The sequence below is a fragment of the Amblyomma mixtum genome, chromosome 2, assembly GCF_055824585.1.
Source record: "Amblyomma mixtum isolate Tamu chromosome 2, ASM5582458v1, whole genome shotgun sequence".
NCBI lineage: Eukaryota > Metazoa > Arthropoda > Arachnida > Ixodida > Ixodidae > Amblyomma > Amblyomma mixtum.
Window position 1 is genome coordinate 151,471,242 of NC_143013.1, and position 7,845 is coordinate 151,479,086.

Sequence of the window (7,845 nt, forward strand, 5' to 3'; positions counted from 1 at the left end):
AAGGCTAGCGCGGCTGCCTAATATTCTCTTAGGCAGCTGTGTTGGATTTTCAGTGCCTGTTAGTGTAATCCGTGAAAGTTCACTGTAAACCATTCGTTTCGATGTAAATTAGGAAGTCCTTAGAGCCCTGTACTTTTTAATGATAATAACAAGGTAATGCAGTAATTCATTGTACCTGTTCTCCTTCAATAGAGTGAAGTGCTGCTGGGTCGAGTTCACAGTTTTACTTTGTAGGTGTGCTCAGGCTGTCATCATCATCATTATCAGCAGCAGCAGCAGCAGCCTGACTACACCCACTGCAGGGCAAAGCCTCTCCCATGTCTCTCCAATTAACCCTGTCCTCTGCCAATTGTGGCCACCGTATCCCCGCAAACTTCTTAATCTCATCCGCCCACCTAATTTTCTGCCGCCCCCTGCTACATTTACCTTCTCATGGAATCCACTCTGTTACCCTCAAGGACCAGCGGTTGTCTTGCCTTCGCCTTACATTCCCTGCCCGAGCCCATTTCTTCCTCTTGATTTCAAATAGGATTTCATTAACCCGCTCTTTTTCCCTCACCCACTCCACCCTCTTCCGGTCTCTTAACATTACACCTATCATTTTTCTTTCCATAGCTCGCTGCGTTGTCCTTGAATTAAGCTGAACCCTCATTGTTAGCCTCCACATTTCTGCCCCATAGTAGAGTACCAGTAAGATACAGCTGTGTTAGACTTTTCTCTTGGGGGATATTGGCAACTGGCTTTCACGATCTGAGAGAACCTGCCATATGCGCTCCACCCCGTTCTTATTTTTCTAGTTATTTCCCTCTCATGATCCGGATCAGCGGTCACTACCTGCCCTAAGTATACATATCCTCTTACTACTTCTAGCACCTCGCAACCAATTGTGAATTGCTGTTCCCTTGCTAGACTCTTGAGCATTACTTTGGTTTTCTGCGTGTTCATTTCTAGCCCCACAATTCTGCTCTGCCTGTCTAACTCATTCATCATGCTTTGCAGTTCATATCCTGAGTGGCTTAGCCAGGCAATGCCATCAGGGAATCTCAAATTACTTAGGTATTCTCCAGTAACTCTTATCCCCAACTGTTCCCATTTCAGGCCCCGGAACACCTCGTGTAAACAGGCGGTGAATAGCATTGGTGAAATCGTGTCTCCCTGCCTGACACCTTGCCTTATTGGAATTTTATTGCTGACCTTATGGAGAACTATGGTAGCTGTGCAGGCGTTATAAATATCTTCCAATATTTTCACATAACACTCTTCTACACCCTGATTCCACAATGCCTGCATGACAGCTGTGGTTCCACCGAGTCAATTGCTGTCTGGTAGTCAATGAAGGCTATATATTGGGGTTGGTTGTATTCTGCCCATTTCACTATCACCTGATTGATTGCATCAATGTGCTCTTGTTGAGTATCCTTTATGAAAGCCTGCCTGATCATTTGATTGATTGAATTCGAAGGTTGTCCTGAGTGCTTACACACATGTCACCCGCCTCTTGAATACGAAAGGCCTGGGAGCCGAGAAAAAAGAAAGAGAAATTATCGAAGTCTTTCGTATTCAAGAGGCGGGTGACGTGTGTAAGCACTCCCTCCGTGGCGTTGGCAGAAAAAGAGATTGTTTACCGGCGCAACCGTATGCATTGCAGGAGAGGGCAGGGCGTAGTTAGACCTGTTGCGGATGACGAGGCACCTGCGTGTGCTCAGTGATACATATTTATGTCGTACATGTGTCCAGTAAAGATAGTTGAAGTCTAGCGGCGGGTGTCCTGTGTGTGTGTATCTTGGTGTTGTGTCTGTTTCTTACCGCTAAGAATATGATTCCTTCACTATCAGAGTTAGGCGTCTAGTTGCCATTAGAGATTTGTAGCAGTTACATGCACTGGAGGGGTTTCTTTCCCTGTGTGCTTTCAAAAGCGCATGTATTTTCGCACGATGCAGCCAAATTTTGTCGAGCCACAGCGGCGAAAGTAATAATGTTTTGTACATTCCAGAAACTGATATGCCTACTACGAACAACTGGCTAAAAGTCTCTAACTGCAACCAGTTGCAAACATGTGTTAGTTAAAAAGTTGATTAGCAGAAATTAGTTAACCAGCTTACTAAATATACCTCACCGGCTTTCTGGTGTCTGCTAACACTGGTAATATTATGCAGCAAAAGCCATATTTTTGAAAACTACTTATTCTTCCCTGAAACACCTGGTGCATATAAATACTGCTCACTTTCCTGTACAACACAGAAACGAAATAATTTCTTCTGTAACATGAAAGTTCCATGAGCCACATAACAAACCCGTGGAAAAAAACTGCATGCATACACACACATCTCTCCAAAACAGCTAAAAAATCCCACACAGTGAAACAATGCTTACACTGTCTTAAGACCAACATTAAAGGCTGCAAACACTAGCGAATTAAAAGTCAAACAGATGCCAAACATATGCTAAATGTCCCCATGGATGTAGATATTAAGCTATGAGCTGATTTTAATAAAAATGCATCAGCACAGAAATGCTTAAGCGACTTTGTTGGTGCACTATCCTGACACTGGTCCTCAATATCAGGCAGCCTGCTTGTTGTTCATCATCATCATCAGCCTGCCTATGCCCACTGCAGGGCAAAGGCCTCTCCCATGCCTCTCCAATTAACCCTGTCGTTACTTGTCTGCATCACCAGCGGAAGAGGTAGCGTCCTAGTGATGAGACGTGCGCACGAACAGGTAGCCTCCTCCATGGCAGAATGCAGCAGCAAGAGAACTGCACAAGAAAACATTCAAAGTATACAGTTATAGTAACTTCTAATAGAATCAAACACGGAGAAGCAACAATGAGTTAAATGTGCACTAAAATGCAGCACTCCGAGCGAGTTTGATAAGGCTGCTGAGTAATAGCATAAGCAGCAGTCACAAGACTAGAACTAAATGTAATGCGTCCTTGAACAAGAAAAAGCTATAACATGCTGTTGTGTTCAATTCTGCCCCCACATTCGAAGACTGAATGATATTCACAGGAACTGACATTAACGTGTTACACCTAATTAGGCTACCACGAAGAGATATTTAGCCATTCCAGTCATATGAAGATAACATGCAGGCCATTAAATATGAAAATTATTTTGTGTTTCTGATTTGTCAGCACAAAAATTCAGGCAGCTTTTGTTTTCAAAAGTGATGGCACAAAGACATTGCAATATAATGCACATGTTGCTGTAGATAATGTATCATTTGGAGCTATACCAGGTGTTAGGGGAAAATGTATGAACAAAGAGTACAAAGGTGAGCAAGTTCGTCAGGGCAAGTGTGGCACACTCTAAAGCAAATGAATCAAAATATTAAGGCACACACTGCGTCAGATACAATACTTGTAAGTAAAGCTGCATAGAACTACAAGCGAAAAAAGCCTCAGAAACGTGCCCCTAAGGGACTGGTAGTTTTTTATTTGTCCCGCAGCACATCCCTCCAGTGCTGAGGCCTGCTCATATCTGTTTAAGTTAAGAATACAAGAGAAACAAGCAAACAAGTGTTCCAAAGAAGATAAAAATGTGCACTTAGGTTGTTCTTTAGGAAATTACCTGTCACTAATTGCAGCAATAAATACCTCGAGAAAGTAAATTAAGTTATTTACACAGCTTATTACAAACCTTGATGGCACGGGAGAAAGGCAACATCAAATGCATCGGTTCAAGTAAAGCCAGGGGTCTTGTTAAGGTCACAGCAATATTTGTTGACTTAGGCTCAGCTAGTGTAATGCAATCAGTAACTGAATGTCGGCATGAATAAAAATAACAATGCACCAATACTCAATTCCAAATGCATTCAACTGTACAGTGCAGTCAGTTGTGACAAAGGGAGTGTGAAAGAAAACCTCAGCAATGCTCATGACATATCGAATAAGCACCTTTCTTCTGTACAGCTAAAATATAAGCTTTACAGGGTTTCATGTAATGCAAGGATAACCTGGTAAGGTATCAATTATTGATGCTAGCAACAAATATGCTTGTAAAGCAGAGTGCTCCACTTGAATGCCAATATTCAATTATGCATTGCCCGTTAGGCCATGCCTACAACATCACTGGTTCACTTCAAACATGCCATACCTTGTAAGAGGTAGGTACTGCTGAAGTAAACCTATAAAATTTATTTGCTGCTTTTAGACTGCTGTATAAAGGTCATGAAGCAGATAATTGTTTTAATTTGGTCTATACTGTGGTTAAGATTTCCAAGCACGAGAGGCATGAGGGAAAAAACTATAAAAAGCATTTCACACTATAACACAATGCTTTGACTAGGGGAGTGCTTTCATGATGCCCACAATATCTTTTCCCTTTCTCTTGGTCCTCTTTTAAAAGAAAAAAAAAACGAAAGAGAGAGGGAGCCTGGAGCAGAAGATTTTTGGCAGGCTAAAAAAGACAAGGAAAATATACCCACTTGTCTACCTATCCTTTTACAAGTGGCACATGCTTGATATCCAGTGTCAATGGCTGATAGGCTGAACCAGCAGGTCTTGATGTCATTTGCCTCTGGTTGAGGTAGCATTGGCTCGATGACAGATGAAAGCTGGTGCAAAAGTAGCGTGATGATACCGGTGGAGCAGCTGTACAGGTCTTGACTGCGGGTGCATTTGAAGAAAGGCTACATTAGAGCCATGCTTTCATAAACATCACAGAAGGCACATCCCATTACAACCTCTAGCTGTTCAGTCCAATGTGTTCATGAGTGGAGGCTAATGATTAATTACCTATGCCTCCAATAGTTAGCAAAAAAATGGTTTACAAAGCTTGTCATACTTTTCTTAAAGCTATTATTCGCGAATCACGTTATACTTTTATCGCTTCAGATTGAAAATGAGGGAATGACATAAATGTAGTGAACGTAAAAAAATAAAATGACAACAAACCTTCCATTGTGCGATTACCTCAGCTGCACTGCAATGGAATGGTTCTGCTATTTTTAATCGTCGTTTCGTTGACCAGAACTTTCAAGAAACACAGCACTTGATGTGACTGCGACGTAGAACAGGCAATGCTCCTTATCCAGTAAACACTCAGGCAACAGAATCAAAAGACGCACGCCGCTACAAGCACTTTTCGTTCTTATGGTCTCCTTTTCACGCGCTGCTCCTGTTCACTCGGAATAACGAATCAAGCAGCACCCCATAGCTCTCGGCGTGGAACCAAATTCTATCACATAACTCGTGCGCCGAGGAGCTGACGCAAAGAGCGTGAGGCGGCGGGTTAAAAGTTGCATAGTTGGCAAGCGAGCGTGTCAGAACACCTTCTCTCTGCAAACGATCGCGTGGTGCCCGCATTTTGCACCTCACTGCGAACAAGGCGTGAAGACCAACCCAAATGCATTCGCAGCCCTCAATCATACCCCCGACACATCGCAGAAGTCATTTTCCAGTTCTGTACTTACATTCGTCAACGTTCACGGCAAGCCGTTTCTTCTATCGGGCATCGGGCGCCGGCCGCTCTCGGCGTGGTTGCGTGCAGTACGTCAGAGCAGTTTTTGAGCACTGCGTGCGCGTAAGAACGTCTTCCGCAGCACTGGAGCCATCTGTCACCTTCCGAGTTCAGTCACACTACCACAACACTAACGAGGCCGCACATTTAACACAAACAAACTGAAGAAACGCACCCAGAACTTCACAACCGTCGCACCCCGTCAACAAAGAGTCGTTTCAGCGTCCTAAAAAAGATAGTGTAGCGCGCGGCCAACATGAGACTCGCAATCCGCCGCCAGCGAACGGAAAGGTGGCGCTAATGTCGCCTAACTTTACACGCGTTAAAAAAAGAATTGATAAAGCCCTTTTTGCCACAAACTTGTTGCATTAAACGACAAAATATTTTGTTTCAATTACAAAGTCAGCAAATTGGAATGATTGAGGTGAAAAAATGCGACTACTCACAACCATCTGTTTCTGGCGGCGCTGCGAACGAAAGCTTGGAAAACCGGGCAGCATGCCGGGCAGCTACAGGCGACGCATCTGGGGCCAGGAAAGCCGCAGCCGCTGCACGGCTGCACTGTCTGCCTAGTTCTAAGGCTATAACTCAGCTCCCCGTAACTGCGTCGCAGAATAAGGAATGATGATGATGTTGCCAAACGCTACTGGTTTCGGTTTTTATTTTCGCATATTGTGTGGCTTAGCGTACTCTACACAGCTTGGCTCATGCGATTTAATGTACGTGTGTGTGTGTACGCCGCTCTAGCGTGACGCGCGAAAGTTTCAAGGCTGCGCTGCAGCATCGCCTCTGTTTTGTGTGTGTTTATATCAAGTCATTGGACACCTTGCACGCTCTTTGCTCGAGCGAGCCCCGCCGACAGTCGCGCTACCGTAGTCTTTTTGTGTGCTTCCTTGATTGCTTTTTGCCTCTGCCTTACGCGGTCCTCGGCTCGGCCTCACGTCCGCTGATGCCAGTAAGAAAAGGCGAAGAATGAACACATGCTTTCGCGCGTCTACTCCGTATGACTACGTTAAAACCCAACACTTTATTCCAGGATTCCTTAATCATTGCATTACGGGAAGATAGAAAATACAGCTATCACCACGTTTTCCCTCGCCACAGCTTCGTACCGTGTTTGCGTTGAAGGAGATGCAAGTGAAGATGCGGAAGAGGCACTGGGCCTGTGCTTTAGCGGTGCTCAAAGCGGGGATTGCTCTCACCCTTTCCTTTTCCATACTGGAAGCTCCTCTCTGGCTCAGTACTAGTGAAAAATGTAACAAGTCAAGAATGAGGGCTTATAGTGCTCCAATTGCCGTGCACCTTCCTAATGCAAAGCCCTTGTACCGCAGTTGAGTACAGCGGGCCGCTGTTACCTGTTTTGTTCCTCTATACTTCTCTTTATAGTATCGGCCGCCGAACATGAATAAAAATTAATATTGCCTTGCGCGAAATTTCGCATGTACAGTCGCCGAGGAACGAAGCAACTTGAGTTCTCGAAGCTGTAAGCCTGCACACGTTACACAGAATTTACTCAGAGCGCGAAGCGGTGCGGCCCTTTTCGCGCGGGGTTTTCAGTCCCGTGCGATCAGCCATTGCTGGTCGCTCGAGGAGGAGGGTAGTGCGAGGGTTTAAATTGGGCGCTCCCACGTGGAGTGGCATAAAGTGTACCGGGCACTTTTGCATGGCGGGCAGTGTGCAGGGAAAGTGTGCTTGCGGTGCAGGTTCAGGAAGCTGGTGATATAATTTGGGCGCCATTTGGGCTAGCGAGAACGTGTCATTCAATGAGTGTGGAAACACATCGGTGCAATGCTAAACTTGAATTTTTTTGTAGCTCGCAACAATAATCCCTTTGAAACCTCAGAGCGAAACGCTCTTAATGCTAGTGTGTTTTAGCACCGTCGTACGGTACATCACTGTTCAACTGCACGTTAAAATATGACCTATCAAGAATTACAACAATAGCAACACCAACGTGTTTCGAATTGGCAGAGTTGTTGTACAGCTCTGCTGAAATTCATTGTTAGTTCTGAAATGTTAAATCTGTTTAATGACTGCCTGAGTACAGAATTTAAGGACGAATACGCAGCAGAAAGCATTGTTTTCGTGTAGAATAAGCCATCAGCGAAACTGATTCGCTGTAACGAAGTCATCATTGCGCTTATGTAACATAATCACTCGCTCCTATTTTTTCTTAAAGTTCTTTTAATTTCCTTGAAGTGCGAGGCAATAATACTTGAGTATTCTATGAATTCATTCACTTTGTACCAAAATTATTTCGTTTGCTGGTAACTTTTTTCGTAGACTTCATACAATCAAAAATTGTCACTAAATGTCTTCAATTCAAGGCACGTTTCTGAATTTCAGGATAAATGTTCTGTTATGAACTTTGCCCTTTTCCCCGC

At 44.2% G+C, this 7,845-nt stretch overlaps 1 long non-coding RNA gene across 2 annotated transcripts; it reads right to left on the minus strand.

Moving 5' to 3' along the window:
- Window positions 1-613: 613 nt before the first annotated feature.
- Window positions 614-6,174, minus strand: LOC149361279 (uncharacterized). 2 transcript variants are annotated; one of them, XR_016288931.1, is made up of 3 exons: window positions 5,415-6,174; window positions 4,428-4,631; window positions 614-2,757 (listed from the first exon to the last, which is right to left on the minus strand). It is a non-coding gene; the product is annotated as an uncharacterized LOC149361279 (long non-coding RNA). The 2 variants fall into 2 exon arrangements; XR_016288930.1 differs by having other exon boundaries at window positions 4,428-4,608; window positions 5,415-6,167.
- Window positions 6,175-7,845: the final 1,671 nt, after the last annotated feature.